Genomic DNA, 22129 nt, shown 5'->3' with positions numbered 1-22129 from the left:
GAGGAGAAGGAGGAAGAAGGAGAAGGAGGAAGGGGAGAAGGAGGAAGGGGAGGAGAAGACGGAGGAAGAAGAGGAGGGGAAGAAGGAGAAAGAGGAAGGGGAGGAGAAGGAGGAAGGGCAGGAAGAGAAGGAGAAAGAGGAGGAGGGGAAGAAGGAGAAGGAAGAACGGGAGGAAGGGGAAGGAAGATGTGTTGTGATGGGAACGGTAAATGAACTGATTGTCAGTGATGTTGGTTTGTGTGATATGTTTGTGATGTGACATTAACTCCCCTTGCGCTCAAGGGAACACAATAAAGTTCTTGACAACAGGAAAAGCTATCGCCCGGAGGGGATATTGGTAATCAGGTGGTTCAGGTGGTCGTAGATGGTGTCTTCCTACTCGTGGTGGTTAAAGGGGAGAGGAACTGGTGTTGGTAGATGGTGCTAGTTGAGAGTTTCTCACTGACGCATTGATAATGATGATAGTGATATTGATGATAATAATGATAATAGTGATAACAATGGTAATAATAATAATGATGAAAATGATGATGATAATAACAATAATGATAATAATAATAATTATAGTAACAATGATAATGATTAATAATAATAGTAACAGTAATAATTAATAATGATAATAATAATAATAATAATAATTGATGATGATGTGGTTTAACGTCACAAACTCCCCCCTATCAGAAGGCTAGGCTGCCCCTCATAGAGGGCTTTGTAGCGTGGAATTTAACAAACCATGCCTTTAGTTCAACTTCGCCAATGGCAGGATTCGAACCGCCATCCCCTCGACCTTCGCCGCAAGTAACGACGCCCTAACCCGCTCAGCCAGCGAGCTTCCACAATAATAATTAGTAATAATAGATTATGATAATAGTGATAATGATAGCAGCATCAACAACTGCCTCGAGTTTTACTGACTGGAAATCCATTGCCCATCAGTGGCTGGAAACTGTTCACAGGCCCTTCTATAGATATCTCTGGAATGGAATCTTGGACTGTTGTCTATGCTTTATTGATGTGGGACTTTGTGTGTGTCACCGTTTTCAGTAGCAGTAGGAGAGGGGTAGATATAGGCTGTTGTGACACATCTTGCTTAACATGAAGAATCGTTATCCCAGACTTCGACAGACTTCGACAATTCTTCATGTGGGCTATCCTAGGGTGACAATTCTTCGTGTAGGCAATCATCCTGGGTTTACGATTCTTCGGTTGTATAATTTGATGACAACAAGCATAACCCTCATTCAACCTAACCTGACCTAATCTAACCTAACCTAATCTTTATTCCACTGTTGATATTCGGCGTACTGGGGTGACAATTCTTCAGGTGGGATCTCGTGAGGTGACGATTCTTCGTGTGGGCGTTCTGAGGTGACACTTCTTCATGTGACCCCATATATTTATGTGAATTGCTGACATCGCTTACCATCATTCATTCTCCTTCATCCTCTTTTGCCTTACTGAAGCTGAGCATTGGAAAGGGTTGTGGGGAGTGATCGTATACTGGGGCACATGGAATCCCTGTAGAGGGAAGGAGGAATGAAGGAAAAGAAGAAAAAGGGAAAAGAAAGATGGCGGAAGGAAGGAAGGAGACTGCAGTGACAGTAGCAGTGTAGAGATCAGGTCGTTTAGAGAGCTGACAAGAGAAGTGAAAGGGTGGAGGAGAAAGAGAGAGAGAGGAGAGAGAGAGAGAGAGAGAGAGAGAGAGAGAGAGAGAGAGAGAGAGAGAGAGAGAGAGAGAGAGAGAGAGAGAGAGAGAGAGAGAGAGAGAGAGTCTACCGGGAACTAGACTATTGCTGTCGTCTTTTGACGTCGGTTCGTGTTATTGCGCTTGTGCTTACTGCTGTGTGAAAGACGAGCCAAGGGAAGGAGGACGAAGGGAGAGACTCTGTCGTGGGGTAGCCATTTCTTTCCAGAAGCAGAAAGGAAGAAGAAAAAGCTGGAGAAGAACGAGAAGGACGCTTAGCATAAAGCCAGAAAGATCTCAGCCGAAGCGGACAATATGGAATTACGACGCGGGGGGAAGAGGGATTTGGAGACACAAAACCCGAAATGGGGTCTGAAGACGACGACTTCTTGGGGGTCGAGTGGAAGTGGGGTGTGGTGGAGAAGAACCAGGGCAGAAACGGGTTGGGTGGAAGATAGGAGATGGAGAGTATTCCGTTGGCGTTTCTTGTTAACGGGAAGAGAGGGGTGAAAGATAGGAAGAAGAGGAGAATGAAAAAGACGATGATGACGACGGAGGCCGAAGACTGGTGAGGAGGACAAAGAAAAAGCGAAGAAAGAGAGGAGGAGAAGATGACGACAACATCGGGGACGGAAGACTGAAGAAAGAAAGAGAAAGAGGATGATGAGGAGAAGGAGGATGAAGGAAAGAGGGAAAAGAAAAGAAAAAGATGGAGAGATTGCAAAACGAGATGGGAATAAAACGGAAAGATTAAACAGACGGAGAAGGTAAACAAAAACGAGGGGGAAGAGCGACCTAGATAGAAAGGGAGGAAGGAAGGGGGGCAAGGAGGGGACGCGGAGACGAGTAAGAAGAAGAAGACGTTGATGACGGCCAACACAAAAGAGTTGGAGAGCCATGAAGAGACATCAGCCAGCAAGAAACCGCACAGCACTTTACTGCCGCGGGAATTGTCGGCGAGAGCTCCTGTCAGCTGAATAAAGTCGCAGGACAGCATCTAAATGAAATTGGTAGGTAGCAGATATACTTAAAAATACATGTATACATGTATGTACACATACACATACACACACACGCGCGCACACACACACACACACACACACACACACACACACACACACACACACACACACACACACATATGTATATATATATATATGCGTGTGCGTGTGTGCGTTTGTGTGTGTGTATATATGTATGGATGTACATATATGTATATATACGTGTGTGTATGTATGTATATATGTATTCTTTCCAAAGACATGTGGTATTTGGACGAGGAATAATGCGGCCCAAAAGAATCTGTTGTCTGCTCCTTATATTTTTCCAGTGAATGTTAGGGGAAGTGGTCGTTATGTAATGAAGCGGTGGGGGTAAGCCATATTCGGTCGCCGGGCCCTATTGTTGAGGTGCTGTCCTTGCTGCATTGCCTCTGACCCGAGCTACAGTAGTGTGAAGGGAAACAGGGAAGGATCTTCTTTCTTGAGGAGCTAAGATAGGAGGGACTATATATACTGTATATATATATATATATATATATATATATATATATATATATATATATATATATATATATATTGAAAAATGTTGTGTAGAAATTTGGGATGTAGTTGTGTGTTAAGTCACTCGTAAAAAATCAGACCCCAAAAAAACCTAAACGCAAATATCCAAATCCCAAATTCTTAATCCTCATCCCCGAAGTCTGACCCCCAAAATGGAGCCCAGACTACTGACCTAGGATCTAAGCAGTCAGCCTAAAGCCCCAGTGACACCAAGCTTACGACCTGTTTCCGACCACCGGAGACCAGGTTGATTTGTGCTGTGCCAGGTTGATTTGTGTTGTTCCAGTGTGGAAGGTGACCATGTTTATCCACATGTATTACTATGGAGTTAGATGTCCTATGGGCTCTTACGTTATTTTTATGTTCATTTATCCTTTTATTAAGTCCGCGACCAGATTCACCAAAATATGAAGAGGGACAGCTTCTACACAGGATTTTATAAACAACGCTGTTTTCGTTATATATATATATGTGTGTGTGTGTGTGTGTGTGTGTGTGTGTGTGTGTTTGTGTGTATATATGTATAGATGTACATATATGTATATATACGTGTGTGTGTGCATGTATGCACCGGAGACCAGGTTGATTTGTGCTGTGTCTTTGTTTATTATAAAAATAATTTAAGACAATGATGCAATTGGAATGAATCTCCTCCCCCGTCATGAAGATGAATGTGGCATAGCCACCTGGCGCTAACCGTGAGAGAAAGAAAAGATTACACAGTCCAAGGTGGTGGTCGGAAACAGGTCGTAAGCTTGGTGTGACTGGGGATTAAGCACCAGGACTCTAAAGGGTCTAGCAGTTTGACAAACCCGATTTTTCAGACAAGTGTTTGAAGTGATGTTTGACCGTGTGAATGGGGTATTTGGTCGTCAAACATGTTTGTCGAACATGTTTGACAACCAAATACCTCTGGGGATTAAGCACCAGGACTCTAAAGGGTCTAACAGTTTGACAAACCCGATTTTTCAGACAAGTGTTTGAAGTGATGTTTGACCGTGTGAATGTGGTATTTGGTCGTCAAACATGTTTGCCGAACATGTTTGACAACCAAATACCTCTAGGGATTAAGCACCAGGACTCTAAAGGGTCTAACAGTTTGACAAACCCGATTTGTCAGCCAAGTGTTTGAAGTGATGTTTGACCGTGTGAATGGGGTATTTGGTCGTCATCCACGTTTGTGGAACGTGTTTGACAACCAAATACCCTATTCACACGGTCAAACATCACTTCAAACATTTGTTTGACAAACCGGGTTTGTCAAACTGTTAGGCCGTGTAAATGGCCCTTAAGAGTCTCATTCCAACGACTAGTTAGTATCCTACACCCGGACATCGAACCACAATCCTAAACCTCAACCCTCGGATTCCATTACCTTAGCACCTCGTCACTACAAAGTAAAGCTTGACCTGGTTTTCTAGGTAACCTTAGGTGTCTTAATAGGTAATCTATAAAATCTAGTTTCCGTAAGTATAGTTACCGAAGTTATTTGCTAATAGAGGTTATTTCATAATAGAGTAGAGAGCGTTCGTCGGGGCTGGAGAATGGTTTTAAAAATACATACATACATACATACATACATACATACATATATACATACATATACCAAAGGCTTTTCCCCCCTACGTGGGGGGTAGCCAAAAAATACAGTCCTAAGAAACCCAATAAGGACAACTTCCTAAACTGAGGCACTCAGAACCCAGACTATACCACCTGGGCCCGCGACCCTCGGAGACCCAATTCCAAACCCAAAAAACCTCTTTTTCGCAAACTTTTGTGTTTTTCAAAAGTAATATTTTCGTCAGGAGAAGAGCGAATAAATGACATTGCTTCTCTTTTCCCCCCACTGTGTCGTGCAATGCCCGTGAGGGGAAGATAATGGCGTTGATGGCTCTGGTGGAAATTATGACGGGAATTCTTCGAGATAAGAAGTTTGAGGAGACAGATGGAGATAGGTGGGAAAGTTGGGACGGGAGGACGTGGGAAAATTGCTCTGGGATTTGTAATGGGAAATATGGAGATGGAGAAAGAAAGGGACATTGGAAGGAAAGGATAATGAGATAGGACCTCCTGAACAAGAGGAGGATGGAGGACAGGAAGAAAGGGAGGAGGAGGAGGAGGAAGAGGAAGAAGAAGAGGCCGACGTGGGTGATGTATCATCGTTATCAGCATCACCATTTTTGTCGTCGCCACCATCGTCTCCATCGAGTGACGTGAAGATCCTGTCTTCTGGAAGCGTCTCAGAGTCTTCATACCTTGCCGGGCGTCATTTTTATTCTTTCTTCTGGTTTCTGCCAAACTGTTCTATTCATCTCCGTGGCACCCCTTCGGCAAAAAAAGGGTGAAGACGGACACAAAGAAAGGGTCAATGAACTCCAGAGGTGAGAATCTCATAGAAAGGCTTCGAACCATCGACCTTAAGAGAGACACGGGAACTCCAGACGTTGGGAAGGGCGTGGAGCCAGAAAGAGAAGAAGAAGAAGAAGAAGAACGAGAAGAAGAAGAAGAAGAAGAAGAAGAACGAGAAGAAGAAGAAGGAGAAAAAAAAAGAAAGAGGAGAAGAAGAAGAAGGAGAAGATGAGGATGGAGATGAAAAAAATGAAGATGAAGAAGAAGAAAGAGAAGAAGAAGAAGAAGAAGATGAGGATGGAAATGAAAAAGATCAAGAAGAAGAAGAAGGAGGAGGAGGAGGCGGCTGCAGATCCTGACTTTTAGGATTAAAGAAAAGAAGAAGAAAGAAAAAGAGAGATGGATGTGAGGGAGATGGACACAAATCCCACGCGTGAAGAGTACCCTTCAATATCCAGATGACCCAGACATCACAGGGGACGGTTTGTGGTGACGGTGGTCGTGGTGTTGGAGAGGAGAGGGTAGGAGACATAATTTTGTGTCGAATGTCTATGGAAGCCTCGATTTTCGCCGAAATAAGAAGTCTGAGATTTGTCGACTAGGGTCGAGAGCCCCCGGAAGGTGGGGGATGCTTCTAAGTGGATGAAAATGTTCTTTACTCTTTCGTACCTGAATACTCTCCCACCCTCCCTCTCCCCTTCCCCTCAACTGGATAAAATTGTGTGGTGTTCCTGAAATAAAACAATAAAATTGCAACACGGGGAGAAATGGAGAAAGGAGCGAAAGAAGAAAGGACGGAAGGGAAGAGGCATCGTTGTTTTGTCGTGTTGTGGTAAGTGATGATAATAATATTAAAGAAAAAGATATTTCTCGTTTTTTGTTTTCACTTCACCACGACAAAACATTGTAATTCTGTTGTGACGGCCGACCCAGAAGTCATGGCGCCAATTGTATCATTTCATATCATGCTACTGGTGACGCCAATCATCCCAAAGAGTAGATTCGGGTTTCTTACCTCCTTGAAACAGCGAGCAGCGTCCAGAGTGAGAATGGTTGAGGAGTGACTTCAATCATTTCCTCACCAACTCCAGGTTGCCCTGTCAGTTGTGAGGTCTCACGAAGTTTCTCCATTGGGGGATAATCTCTGGATATCTCTTCTTCTTCATCTTCAATTGCCTTCATGTTCTCCTCTCCACCTCTTCTTGCATCTTCCCTCCGGTCTGTTCCCTCCCTGTGTCCACTGGTAATCCCGTGGTGGATATCTTTCCATGTACCTCATCAAATGTCCATACCACCTCGGTTTATTTGTCTCCTCATATTTCATTATTGATTCATTCTAAAGATAAAAGTCAAGTTAATTTAATTAGAATTGGGTTGTTGCTCTCATGCACATGTACTGTACAAAGTCAGGCTAGAATCCGTTACATTTCTTCTTCAGGTTTAAAAGTTGTGACGTCATATCGTCGTTTGCATCAGATTCTTAAACCCAGTAAGTTTTGTGAAAATAACAGTGGTTATCAAAGTACTTTACCAGTTCAATCGATAATATCTATCTTCCATTAATTAATTTTTTGTACTATGATAACAGTATTTCTGTTAGAAATAGAAATATCATAATATATGTGATGTTTAAAATTATAATTACAATGTTCTAATGTACCAGTCAAATTATGATTGGAGTAATAATGAAAAATATCATGATTTTTTTTTATATAGATGAGAGGTAGTCTGTCTCTGTATTCCGATATTCTGCCATCTCCATATTAGTCTCGGTCTGCCAATAGTCATTTGAATTGAGATGGTTCGTTTAATCGATGCCGAATACTGATATTACAAAAGAAAAAAATATACATATCCTACTGAAAGCCCCCCTCTCGATTAATAATATTATATTTCTTTCTTCGTCAAGTGAAATATTGATATTTGAATTAAACAGTGCCGTACGTAAACTGGGACAGTACCGTACGTAAACTGGAACTGTACCGAACGTAAACTGGGACAGTACCGTACGTAAACTGGAACTCTACCGTACGTAAACTGGGACAATACCGTACGTAAACTGGAACAGTACCGTACGTAAACTGGGGCAATACCGTACGTAAACTGGGGCAGTACCGTACGTAAGCTGGAACTCTACCGTACGTAAACCGGGACAAGCTAGGATGCTGTACCTTTGTAGTTTTTGTTTAAGCAACCGTGCCCACTGTTTGTATAAAGATTTATTAAAAGCAGAAACCCTCCAAGTAGAAGCCAAGCGGGATGGGGGTGGGGGTGGGGGTGGGTGAGGCATTGGGTGGATGCAAGACGGATGAATCTCTTTGGCTGTCTGTGTGTCTGTCTGTCTGTCTGTCTGTCTGATGGCGGCGTCGTCGACAGGTCCCTGGATTGGAAGAACCAGGAACACGGGGGAAGGGGGTGGGCAGCGGAACTGCATTTGCGAATTACTGCGAGGGCGAGGAGTAGGAGGAGGGGGAGAAGGAAGAGGAGGAGAGGAAAGAAGGACATGGTGTTGATTTATTTGAATAGCGTCGGTGGCGGTTCGCGAGACGTATAGCGTCCATTTCATGGCTCCTTATCCAACTTTCCCATTTTTGTCAAGTTTTTTAATTTTGTCTTAAAGCAACCACCTTCCCCCCCCCCCCCACCCCACCCCCCTCCAAGTTCTCTTCGCGTTCTGGATGACCATCAAGTGAACTTTCTTGATGGTGAAGAATATTGCTCGCCCATCCCGTTTTCTTCATGGCCTTGTCCACTTTCTCTCATTCTCGTAATCTCCTCTCACTACCTCTCTCCCTCCCTCACTCATTCACTCACTCCCTCCTTCCTATTTTTCTGTCTCTCCCTCTCCTCTTCTCTCTCTCTCTACAGTATATATGTGTGTGTGTGTGTGTGTGTGTGTGTTTGTATAGATATGTATCCACACACACATACATACACACATATGTATATATATATATATATATATATATATATATATGTGTGTGTGTGTGTGTGTGTGTGTGTGTGTATAGAATGTGTTTTTTAAATTCTTCACTCGTTTTCTCTGTTCTGTTTCCCCGTGCCCTTCCCCTGAGAACAGTAAGATCGACACGGAACTGCTTTCTACCTGTAACCACACCACCGCAAGAACTTCGCAACGAGCACACAATTTTCTTGCATCTTTATCTATTTATTTACTTATTTATTCGTTTTTATTTATTTATTTGCATGATTTTTTTTTGTGAGTTGTTCTTTCACTGCAACTCAGGGACGTTTCCGTTCCTAATGTTATTGGCAGACTCTCATCCCGTCTCAGAACATTACTTCACTCTACTCACGTACATATACACACACGCACACACACACACACAAACACACACACACACACACACACACACACACACACACACACACATATATATATATATATATATAGATAAATATATGTATATATATATATATCATATGCCTGTCTCTTTTTCCCTCTCCCTTCCTCTCCCCCTCTTTTCTCTCTCTCCTTCCTCTCCCCCCTCTGTCTATCTATAAATCTGCCTCTCTCTGTCTCTCTGTCTGCTTCTCTCACTCTCTATTTCTCCCTTCCTATCTCCCTCCTTCCCTCGCTGTCCCACACCCCGAATTTGAGAAAAAAAAAAAGCAGAAGGAAGCGAGAGGAGGCAACCCACGGACCGCCAGTCTTCCGCGGCGCTGGCGCGGGCGCCGCGCGAGGCCCCTGCAATTAGTTACCCTGACTGAGATGCCTGGCCCAGATGGAGTAACAGCTGTGATAGGCATACGTGTAACAGCGTTTCATTGAGCGATGGGTTACGGTACATTCCTACCTAACTACCTGTGTGTGTGTGTGTGTGTGTGTGTGTGTGTGTATGTGTATGTGTGTGTGTGTGTTTGTTATTCACCATGGTATTGGACTACGTGTTGGACTCGTGATCGACAGCTATTACCCTCCCGGAAGAGAGCTCAGAGCTCGTATATGACCGATCTATGGGTAATGCTGTGAACTTACACGCACACCCAACTCCCCGCCCACGGATGTTGGAGCAATAACTCGCGGCGCAGCGATACTGAAATTATTTCTGCCCTGGGCGGGATTCTAACCCGGACCGCCGTAGAGGCGGCCGGGAACCCTACCACTGCACCGTCAAGTCGTAAGTGTGTGTGTGTGTGTGTGTGTGTGTGTGTGTGTGTGTGTGTGTGTGCGCGAGAGAGAGAGAGAGCATTTACCTAGTTGTATCTTACGGGAAGGGGAGTTGTACTCGTGAGGTCCCGTCTCTGTATCTCGCCATGTCTAAATTATCCTTAGATTCGTATATTGTGTGCGTGCGCGCGCGCGCAAGTTCATGCATTTGGGAAAAAAAAATCCGGTCAAAACAGGATCATCCATCTACGGATTGCAATGGAAGGGGACGGACGGGTGGGTGGGGGGGGGTTATTAAATGACATTGCATTATGGGTTGTGAGGGGGGGTGAAGGGAAGTTAGGGACAAGTCCCATGTAGAGGGTTGTCACGTGACTACCCCTCTGACGTCACGAGGTTGTGTGTGTGGTTATATCGGGTGTTCATGGGTGAAGAACACTGACTTTGATGGGGAGGAAGGAAAGGAGAATGGGATGAAGTACGAGTGTTCTCTCTTAAAATAGGATAAGTTAGGTTGAATGAGGGTTATGCTTATTGTCATCAACTTATATAACCGAAGAATCGTAAACCTAGGATGGCCCGCGTGAATAATTGTCACCCTAGGATAGCCCACACGAAGAATTGTCACCCTAGGATAGCCCACATGAAGAATCGTCACGATTCTTCATGTGATCCAAATAATGATGTTTGGGCGTGGATAAGCTCCTCACGATGTTTACTGTAACGTCGAAACGTCTTGAATTTCTTCTTCTCTCCCATTTCCGTTTCTTCTAAGTGGGAGTAAATTGTGCATTTAATGCAACTTCTAGACCGACGTGACAGGAGGTGGTGGTTAAATTAAAGAATACTCCTGTGGTCTATCCATAATTCAGATTTAAATTAAACCCCGCCCACCACGCGCGTCTCCACATCCGATTGGTCAGTTTATTACGCAGGAGGAGTCGACCAATCACGACCCGTCACGCTTGGCGAGTTCCGGCCAGTACGTCATCCGTCCTCTGCTGCCTGCTTGAGTTCAGCAGGTGAAGAAGCAGGTGGTCCCTCAGTAAAAGCATTATGGGGGGACGAGGACATCGTGTATTGATTTACACAGGACTATTGCTCCCCCCCTGAAGGTCACCACATCTGGTCTCACAGTCACATGAACTCCTTTTCGATGTGCGGAACGCAGATGTCGATCCGGCTGGGAACGATTTGTTGTCGCTGAGGGAAAGAACTCTAGCCTGAAGACTCCCCAACTCCCTTCCCCCCTTTTTCACTCCAGAGCCCCCCCCCCTCTCCTCCCTTTCAGCAGCATAACATCACCTGTCTTTCACAATAAAGTAATGTCGTAGCTACTTCTCACCTCACATTTTTTGTATATATGTATATGTCTTCTACTATGTAGTCAATCTGCTGAAGAGGATCACATTTAGTGATCGAAATACACAGAACTTTCGACGTTAGTGTCTTCTTTCCCGACGGTGGAATAAAAGTTTTATCACCTGTCTTTAGTCAAGACAAGATCAATTTAGGACGTTGCAGTGTTGAAAGGGTTAGATAAGTAGACGGTGTGTGTGCGTGTGTGTGGTTCGTACTGGGGGTAGACATGGCAATTTAGGAGAGATTGGGACGGTGAGAGATGGAGACTGTACAACCATATTAAGTTGATTTAGGGACTCGTGGTGAAGTCTTGCTTCGCAATTAGGTATTTCATGATAAAGTGTCTTAGAACACTAAGATTGCGTGTTTAATGTGACAAAAAACACATTATTAGATAAAGAAATGTGTTCGCCAAATAGATGTCGTGGTGAGTATCACCGCCTTGCCACGTCAGTGTGATTCCGTGATCAAACGGTTATCATGTTGTGATTTTTTAACAAATTATCCTGTTTTTTTCAACGCCTATTGTAAAAGTAAATGGATTATGACTCTAATTACATGAACAAGTTGCGAACCGAAATATGAATGTTGTGAGGTGAATATCAAACACACTAATCCTCCATCTCAACTCCCTCCACTCAACTCCCTCCACTCCATACCTCCCACCACCCTACACTACTCAACTCTCAACTCCCCATCCACTGCCCTCTACCCCCTCACTCGAAAAAAGGTGTCACGAAGCTTGCAAAGAGTTCTTTACTCATTTTATCGCGCAGAGGTTGTTGTGATTACATATGCTTCCAGTATGTGTAATTCATACAGATGTACGGACGCATACACTTGTGAGTACACACACACACACACACACACACACACACACACACACACACACACACACACACACACGTGGCGCGGTTGGTAGAGTTCCCGGCTGCAACTACGGAGGTCCGGGTTCGAATCCCGCCCACAGCTGAAATAGTTTCAGAATCGCTGGGCTGCGAGTCGTTATTCAGACTCGTGGGCGGGGAGTTGGGTGTGTGTGTGTGCGTGTAAGGTCACAACATTACCTATAGATCGGTCATATATATGAGCTCTGAGCTCTCTTCCGGGAGGGAAATAGCTGTCGATCACGAGTCCAACACGTGATCCAAGACCATGGTGAAACACACACACACACATACACACACACACACACACACACACACACACACACACACACACACACACACACACACACACACACACACACACACACACACACACAAACGCACGCACGCACACACACACATACAAACGCACGCACGCACATTATAGAATGGCTAAGGGCAAAACAGGAAGAACATTACATTGACATATCTCATTTCACAGTACAAATGAAAATGTCCCAGGACAGAATGTATTAGTTGACAGGTGAGAGGAAATGGTAAAAGCCGGGGGGGGGGGGAGAGCGTCTCACAAAGGCGGTTCTTCCAGAGTTGGAATGAAAACAAAAAGGTTCTTCATCTTCTGTATTGCAAGACAGTTTTTGATAGGTCATCTGTCTTCTGTATGAACAAGTACCTTGTAGTCCCAGTTTAGATTATCGTTCTTTCTTTTGCAACATCACTCGTATGCCGCTGGAAAATATAACTTTAACTTTGCAATGCGCATCGTTATGCTTGCCGGACTTTTGTGTTCTGTCAAAACCTAACTGGAACACTGACCCGATAGATGTCCCTCTCTTTCAAAAAAAAAATAAATAGATAAATAAAAAAATAAAAGAGAGAGAGAGAGAGAGAGAGAGAGAGAGAGAGAACGAGAGAGAGAGAGAGAGAGGATGGAAAAAGATATTTTTTTTCTGCATTAACCGTTTCCCACAATTAACCTGGCCAGAGTCTTCTCTCAGCATCCCTTCATCCTTTTCCTCTCCCTGATGATCGTCATCAAAGAGCATCCGACGAACCGTTTCCCAATGTTTTTTAAACTCAGGCATGAGATAACGTTGCTCTGTTTACCACATTAAACTTCTGTTGAACTCAAAGAGATGAAATGAAGGAGATAGGAGAGGGGATTAAGATAGGAGAAAGATAACGATCATCTACACCAGTGGAAGATGTTTGACAGGAAATAGATTTAATTTTGAAGTGGGTAGAAACAACTTCGCCAACCGTGTAGTTAATGAATGGAATAAACTTCCTGCATAGGCAGTGTAATGTAACGATCATCTACACCAGTTGAAGATGTTTGACAGGAAATAGATTTAATTTGGAAGTGGGTAGAAACAACTTCGCCAGCCGTGTAGTTATTGAATGGAATAAACTTCCTGCAGAGGCAGTGCAATGTAGTTCAGTTCGAAGCTTTAGGATTCGTTTAGATAAACTCCTACGTGTGGTAGGAATTTGCAATAAAAACTAAAAAAAAAAGGGAGGTTTTGTATGAAAGTTCGGTCATTACGGAAAGGTTGGCTACAAAAGACAAGAAACAAACAAAATAAGTAAATAAATAAATAAATGAAAATGAAATAAAGAATCAAGAAGGCTGTCCGTAGAAAAAGTTGCACAATTTTAACCTCTAAAATACGACTCAAATATCCGCGCGCACATTAGCTGCCTGACGCACGATGGTGTATCACAATACGCGCATTATAGAATATAAATTTACAGCTAGTATACTTGTTCTGTTTCATCGAGAATGTTTGCAACCACTGAAAAAATGATCAAGCCTGTTCACAGAATAAGGGGGTCACTCAGGTATAACTACAAAATAAATATAATCAAGAAACCGACGCTGGGATCCTGACATAGCCACTGACGCCTTCATGACGCCTGCGTAGCGGTCATCGTATTTAAGGTGTTAAGGAAATTTCACTTGTGTAGTAGGAGGACAAACACAAGAGACTATGATGCACTGGAGCTGGTACAGGAGGAGAAGGAAGAAGAAGGAAGGAGGAAAGGAAGAAATAGGTGGAAGACAAGGAAGAGGAAAAGTAGGAAGAGGAGGAAGATTCACAACACAGAAGTGGGAAGAAGAAATAGGACGGGGCCATCGGTGAGAATGTACTGTGAAATAATTTTATACATATAATATGCATATGTAAAGAGAGGGAAGAGGAAGAGAAGGGGAAGGGAGTAAGTGGGAGTAGGGAAAGGTAAAATGGAGGTAAGGGATAGGTAAAGACGGAACGGGGGAAACGGAGTAGGAAAGAGGGAAAGATGGATTGAGAATATTGTGATAGAGACCTCTCGAGCGAAAAGGCACCGCGCTGCTGGAGGCGAGGACATCGAGAAGGCAAAGGTGTAGGGAAGGAGTGTGTGGGTGGGGGGGGAGTGTTGTCGGGGGAGAGGGGGAGAGGAGGGGTGAGTGGCTGATGGAAACAGAGGTGTAAAACCATCCAAGCGTGGCTCCACCCCTACTCCCTCCACGGCAAGAGTGGAGTTCTTGCGTGTCTTGGGGTCCGAACGCTGTTCTTCTGTAGGCTGTGCCTCAGACAAGGAGACTCTTTCATCCTCTTGGACCCTCTGGTGGCTTCCGTCCTGACGCCGAAGAACCACCACCTTCTTCTTCGTCTTCTTCTTCGCCTTCTTCTTCTTCATCGCCGCCTTCTTCGCCTTCTTCTTCTTCGCCCTCTTCTTTGCCTTTTTCTTCTTCTTCTTCTTCTTCTTCTTCTTCTTCTTCTTCTTCTTCTTCTTCTTCTTAGTCTTCTTTTTCTTCTTCTTCTTCTTCGCCTTCTTCTTCGGCTTCTTCCTCTTCTTCGCCTTCTTCTTCGGCTTCTTCCTCTTCTTCGCCTTCTTCTTCTTCTTCTTCTTCTTCTTCTTCTTCTTCTTCTTCTTCTTCCCACTCTCTTGCTGCTTGTGACTGCTACTTACCCTGGCTGTCCCAGCATAATGGGTCAAGGTGGTGACTTTGGCTCGAGCATTTGAAGTTTAATAACATATGACGCTATGTAAAGATGATATTTTATCTCCCAACGCGCGCGCGCGCACACACACACACACACACACACACACACACACACACACACACACACACACACACACACACACACACACACACACACACACACACACACACACACACACACACACACACACACACACACACACACACACACACAAGTGCAAATACCCAGGAGCATTGTTAATTCTTCCTCCCTGTAAGTGTGTGCAGCCTCATCGTACTGTGCAAGCACGCGCGGTTGCAAGAAATGTCCCTGAAAACTTAAGAAAAAAAAAAAAAATACTAGGTGTCGCTGTCCGCCTCTCGCTTTATCTGAGTGTGTCTGCGTGTACATTATGTGTGTGTGTGTATCTTGTGTGTATGCATGTGTGGTGTGTGTTTATATTCGTCTGTATGTGTGTGTGGGCACCAGTAAGTAGATGAGTGTGCGTGCTCGCGCGCTTGTGCATACTTGTGTGTATGTATGTGCGTGCATGTGTGTGTTTGAGTGTGTCTGTGTGTGTACGATTGTAAGTCGATTTATGTGTGTGTGTGTGTGTGTGTGTGTGTGTGTGTGTGTGTGTGTGTGTGCGCATGTATGTATGTATATGTATGCGTGTGTGTTTATCTAATTATATTGACCTTATTGTAGTATACCGGAAAGCAACGCTTGTAAAGCCCTGTGTATTACTTTCCAATTATCATACCAGGTTTCAAGTTGTGTGTACGTGAGTGTTTTGTGTCTGATGTGTATGTATATATATGTGTGTGTGTGTGTGTATGTGTGTGTTTGTATATGTGTGTGTGTTTGTGTGTGTAATAATAATAATAAATAATAATAATAGGTTTATTGAGATAGCAGTGATACACTGACAATAATACAATTGGGCACTTTTATGAGTAATATAGTAATTATTAGAGTGATATGCTTAGTCTAAAATTTATAATGAGTTTATTGTGCGGACAATGTGTATGTGTGTGTGTATGTGTGTGTGTGTGCTTGTGTGTGTGTCTCACGCATTTCTTACTGTCTTCAGCAGTCACCAACACTTTCCTTACTCTCACAAAATCTTATATATCCTACCATTCTTCTTCATCTTCTGGTCTTCTTATTGTTTATAATTTATGTTTCCAAATACAGTTTTTATCTCATATCTCCTACCATTATTCTTCTCTGTTCTTCTTATTGTTTATAATTTCTGTCTCCAAATACAGTTTTTATATATCTCCTACCATTCTTCTTCTTCTGTTCTTCTTATTGTTTATAATATCTGTTTTCTAATACAGTTTTTATCTTATATCTCCTACCATTATTCTTCTTTGTTCTTCTTATTATTTATTATTTGTTTCCTAATACTTTTTTTATCTTGTATGTCCTACCATTATTCTTCTTCTGTTCTTCTTATTGTTTATAATTTCTGTTTCCTAATACAGTTTTTATCTTGTATCTCCTACTATTATTCTTCTTTGTTCTTCTTATTGTTTATAATTTCTGTCTCCTAATACAGTTTTTAGCTTGCATCTCCTACTATTCTTCTTCTTTGTTCTTCTTATTGTTTATAATTTCTGTCTCCTAATACAGTTCGTAGCTTCATAAATCTTTGTCCCAATCCCTCTCCAAGAACCTCCCACTCTGCTTCCTCTTCTCCTTCCACCTCTATAAAACTCCCAGAATCTTCCATTATCCCTCAAATCCCTCTTCCTCCCATTATCTCTCTTTCCGTCTTCGTTCCCCACTCCTCCTCCTCCTCTTCCTCCTCCCCTCGCCTCCTCTACCCTTTCCTCTCTGCTTTCTCCTCTCTGCTGTCTTCTCTCTCCTCTCTGCTCTCTCCTCTTTGCTCTCTCCTCGTTGCTCTTTCCTCTCTGCTCTCTCCTCTCTTTTGCCTCGTCTCTGCTGTCTCTCCTCTTTGCTCTCTCCTCTCTCCTCTCCTCTCTCTGCTCTCTCTTCTCTCCTCTTCCCTCACTGCTCTCTCATCTTTCCGCTCTCCTCTCTGCTCTCTGCTCTCTCTCCTCTCTCCTCTCTCGTCTCTCCTGTCTGCAGCTCACAGGTTTTCATCGCGAATAGAAAACGCAATTCCTCTATTGCCACTGAAACACATACACACACACAAAAAACGCCGACTGATGATAGGGTTGGACAAAATAAAAATAAAATGAAAAAGAGAGGGTAATAGCGGAGAAATAATACGAGGGAGAGAGAGAGAGAGAGAGAGAGAGAGAGAGAGAGAGAGAGAGAGAGAGAGAGAGAGAGGAAATTGAAAGAGGAAAAGTAGAACTTGGATTTGCGTGCGACATCGGGAAAAAATGAAATTAAAAAAGAAAGACAGAAAAAGGTTTAACTCGCGGCGAACTCACAGACAATAATGATGCGACAGTGGGGGGGGAGGGGGGTACCTGGTCTGGACTTCGTTATTCTGCTCGTCTGGCGATGGGGGGGAGGGGGAGGGGGGCAGAAGAGCCGAGAAACTGAGGCTACTGAACTCTCTCATACACATTTATAGATATACATTTATAGATATATGATATAGATATGATAGATTTATAGATTTATATATATTTATAGATATATATTTATAGATATATATTTATAGATTATTAGATACGTTTGTGTCTACACAGCATAGAAATGCTGCACAATCCAGTAAAAAATATTATTAATAATTTCGCTCTCTCTCTCTCTCTCTCTCTCTCTATATATATATATATATATATATATATATATATATATATATGTGTGTGTGTGTGTGTGTGTGTGTGTGTGTGTGTGTGTGTACATATCTGAGTAGAATTGCCATTGACGGCGTATGTCAATCAATTCCGACAGTCGACTTAGTTCTTCGGGAGTGAGGTCAACTTCCATGTTGGAGACTTTTAGATCTCCTTTAGCTCAGTCGGTGGAGCTTTGGCCTAGCGTCACGCAAGGCCCCGGTTCGAATCCTGGGGCGACTGTTGGAATCATATATATATATATATATATATATATATATATATATATATATATATATATATATATATATATATATATATATACACACACACACGTACATCTCACCCTCTCTCTCTCTCTCTCTCTCTCTCTCTCTCTCTCTCTCTCTCTCACTCTGTGAACTCAACATAGTTATCCATTCCGCCGCCAAACCACAGAATTCGACAACATTCACATTCCAAACTGGTGCGTAAAAACTGCGACTGGAGCTCATTCGATAAAGCTCGAAAATTAGCTCCTTTGCAGTGCGGCGGTTCGCACAAACAGCAGCTAATTCAACCAATTACAACTTATCGCTACGTGATGACAGATTCGTTATATTTACTTTTTTATGAGAAAAATAGAATATCGTTTCCTGGAAGCTGTGACATTCTCACAGCCTTACGTGTTTACATATTTAAGACTTGTTTATCTCGGGCGTTCCTGTTTCAAAATGTCGACATCGCCGTCGTCGTCGTCGTCGTCGTCGTCGTCGTCGTCGTCACAAATTGACAACGATAAAACGCTTCACTAAAACTCGACAACGGCATCAAAGCGTCGTTGAACAAAAAGGATAAGTGGGCCTTAATTCATAATAAGTTATCAGGATTATTAGAGCTTAACTGGAGGCCATTACCTACCGCAGTTCTCGTCCGAGCGGGTGTAATTATCCTAATTTTTGTTCCTGTTATTATTGAACAGCAGGTTGGTTTGGAATGGATGCGTTCTTTGTTTCGTAATCATTATTTATGTCCATAAGTTGATGTAGAGTACAAATATTTCATATATGTGGAGGGACATAGTGAGATAATATGAACATCAGTCTTCAAAGACAAGACCACACAAAGAAAACATTAAAAAATAAGATGCAGTTGTTACTTCTTACACACACACACACACACACACACACACACACACACACACACACACACACACACACACACACACACACACACACACACACACACACACACACACAGGGCTAAAATAATTTCAGTATCGCTGCGCTGCGGGTCGTTACTCCAACTCTCGTGGGCGGGGAGTTGGGTGTGTGTGTGCGTGTAAGGTCACAGCATTACCCATAGATCGGTCATATATGAGCTCTGAGCTGTCATCCGGAAGGGGTGTAGTTGTCGATCACGAGTCCAACACGTGATCCAAGACCATGGTGAATTACACACACACATACACACACACACACACACACACACACACACACACACACACACACACACACACACACACACACACACACACACACACATACATACACGAGCTACACGTTAATAAGGCACCCAAGTACCAGAAGCACACAGCGATCCGTCCTCCTCATGGTTGAGACTGAGAGCAGTTCAACGAAGTCGTTTCTGATCCCGAAGATTAAATCAAACTATGGCTTAGTATTACTTTATAAGAATAAGTTAACAACACAAGTAATACATAACAGCTTAAGAAACCACATCCTATCCAGATTTGAGATCTAATTTTGACCTCTTTTGACAAAAAAAAAAATATATATATATATATATATATATATCTTCCTCCATCTCCTCCTCTGATGCCATTTTGTGGGAATTTTCCATAAATTTGTGGGAAAGTTTAAACTGCTTACCATTATGTTTGTGTAGAATTCGAAGGATTATATGCTGCAATGAACGTATTTGTGTATATAATAATTCCTTCTTTTTGTTGGAAATAATGTGGAAATCCAGATTTCTTTGTGGGAAAAAAATATCACTCGTTTGTGGAAACTGCCATAGATCACATTGGCAACACTGTCACCTCCTCTGTTCTTACAGGCCTGTTTGAGTCAAAAAAAATTAAAAAATTGAGTCAAAAAATTGAAACATTGATCTCTTCTATCAGTTGAATCTGTGACACTCAAGAATTGAAGTCTGACACCCTGGCTGACGTTTCTTGTCCTTCAACTCCTCTTCGTCCATCCTCACCTCGGCCTGTTCCAAGCTCCTCCTCTCCTCCCCAACCCCCAACCCCCCCTCCGTCTTCATCTTATTCTTCTTTCATTCAATTCGTCGTCTTTCTCACTGTCTTATCGTCGACAATGTCTTTTCTTCTCACGTCCGTCTTTCCTCTTCTTTCATGGACATTTATTTTATCTTTTTTTTTCTTTCTTTCTTACGTCCCTGTTTTTCCCCACTCCCCATTTCCTTCTCCTCCTCCGTTCTCCTTTTTCGTTCCTCCTACTCCTCCTCCTCCCCCTCCTCCTCCTTCTCTTCCTCCTCGACCTCCTCCTCCTCTTCCTCCTCCTCCTCTTCCTCCTGCTCCTCTTCGTCCTCCCCCTCCTCGTCCTCCTCCTCCTCCTTCTCCTCTTCCTCCCCTATTCCTCCCCTCCTCTTCTTCCTCCTCCTCTTCTTCCTCCTCCTCCTCCTCCTCCTCCTCTTCCTCCTCCTCCTCCTCCTCTTCCTCCTCCTCCTCCCCCACTTTCCCTTATCTTTCCATTTTACTTTTTCTTTGCTCTTGTCATCACTTTCCCATTTCTTTCTTTCTTTCTTTCTTCTTTTCGAAGCCTTCTCATGCCAACCAAGCAGCCAGGCAGACCCTCCTTCACACCACTTTTACTTCGTTTTATTGTTTTTCTTCTTCTTCTGTCGTCCGCCTCTTCGTCTTCTTCCGTCATTCTCCTCTCCTCGTCTCCTTCCTTGTACCTCATTCATATTTCCTCGAATTCCTCTTCCTCCTCCTCTTCTTCCTCTTCCTGGTTTCCTCCTCCTCCTCCTTTTTACTCTTCCTCTGCCTCCTCCTTCTCCTCCTTCTCCTTTTCACTCTTCCTCTGCCTCCACCTCCTCCTTTCTACTCCTCTGCCTCCTCCTCCTCCACTTCCTCTTTCTCCTCCTTCCCTTCCTCCTCCTCCTCCTCATGTTTTAGGGAGTCGATATTTTAGGGATTTTAGTGACATCCCTAAGGACCAAAGCATTCACTGTTCGCTTGTGATTGGAGAAGAGTTTCCACTTAAAGAACAGTGCTGATCACTTTTAATTAACTGTCCGTCGGGTCTGGTACTCGTTGGCTCTCTACTGCGTCCCCACGAAGACTCCTGTGGCGATATTTAAAAAAAAAGAAGAAGAAGAAGAAGAAGAAGAAGAAGAAGAAGAAGAAGAAGAAGAAGAAGAAGAAGAAGAAGAAGAAGAAGAAGAAGAAGAAGAAGAAGAAGAAGAAGAAGAAGAAGAAGAAGAAGAAAATATATTCTTCCTCGTCTTCCTCCTCCTCTCCCTCCTCCTCCTCCTCCTCCTCCTCCTCCTCCTCCTCCTCCTCCTCTTCCTCCTCCTTTTCTTTCTCTTCTTCCTCCTCTTCCTTCTCCTCCTCCTCCTCCTCCTCCTCCTCTTCCTCCTCCTTTTCTATCTCCTCTTCCTCCTTTCTCCTCCTTCTCTTCCTTCTCCTCCTCTTCCTCCTCCTCTACCTTCTCCTCGTCCTCTACCTCCTCTTCCTTCTCGTCCTCCTCCTCCTCTTTCTCCTCATCCTCCTTCTGCTCCTCTTCTTCCTTCTCTCCTCGTCCTCCTCCTCTTCCTCCTTCTCCTCCTCATCCTTCTTCTCTTCTTCTTCCTCTTCCTCCCCTCTTCCTCTTCCTCCTCCTCTTCCCCCTTCTCTTCCTCCTCCTCTTCCTCTTCCTCCTTCTCCAACTTCTCCCCGTCTTTATCACCTCCTTGGTATCATCCCCTCCACATTATCTCCTCTCTCTCACTGGATTAAGTTCTCAGTTTTCATTTTCACTTTGTCACGAACCTCCTCGCCAGCTCAGTCTCTCGCTCTTTCCTTCTCATGCTTCCCTCCTCCCCCTCTTCTTCTTCCTCCTCCTCCCCCTCTTCTTCTTCCTCCTCCTCCCCCTCTTCTTCTTCCTCCTCCTCCCCCTCTTCTTCTTCCTCCTCCTCCCCCTCTTCTTCTTCCTCCTCCTCCCCCTCTTCTTCTTTCTCCTCCTCCCCCTCTTCTTCTTCCTCCTCCTCCCCCTCTTCTTCTTCCTCCTCCTCCCCCTCTTCTTCTTCCTCCTCCCCCTCTTCTTCTTCCTCCTCCTCCCCCTCTTCTTCTTCCTCCTCCCCCTCTTCTTCTTCCTCCTCCTCCCCCTCTTCTTCTTCCTCCTCCCCCTCTTCTTCTTCCTCCTCCTCCCCCTCTTCTTCCTCCTCCTCCCCCTCTTCCTCTTCCTCCTA

The sequence above is a fragment of the Oratosquilla oratoria genome, chromosome 43, assembly GCF_046742065.1.
Source record: "Oratosquilla oratoria isolate Oo_2021 chromosome 43, ASM4674206v1, whole genome shotgun sequence".
Taxonomy (NCBI): Eukaryota; Metazoa; Arthropoda; class Malacostraca; order Stomatopoda; family Squillidae; genus Oratosquilla; species Oratosquilla oratoria.
This window is presented reverse-complemented; position numbering follows the sequence as displayed.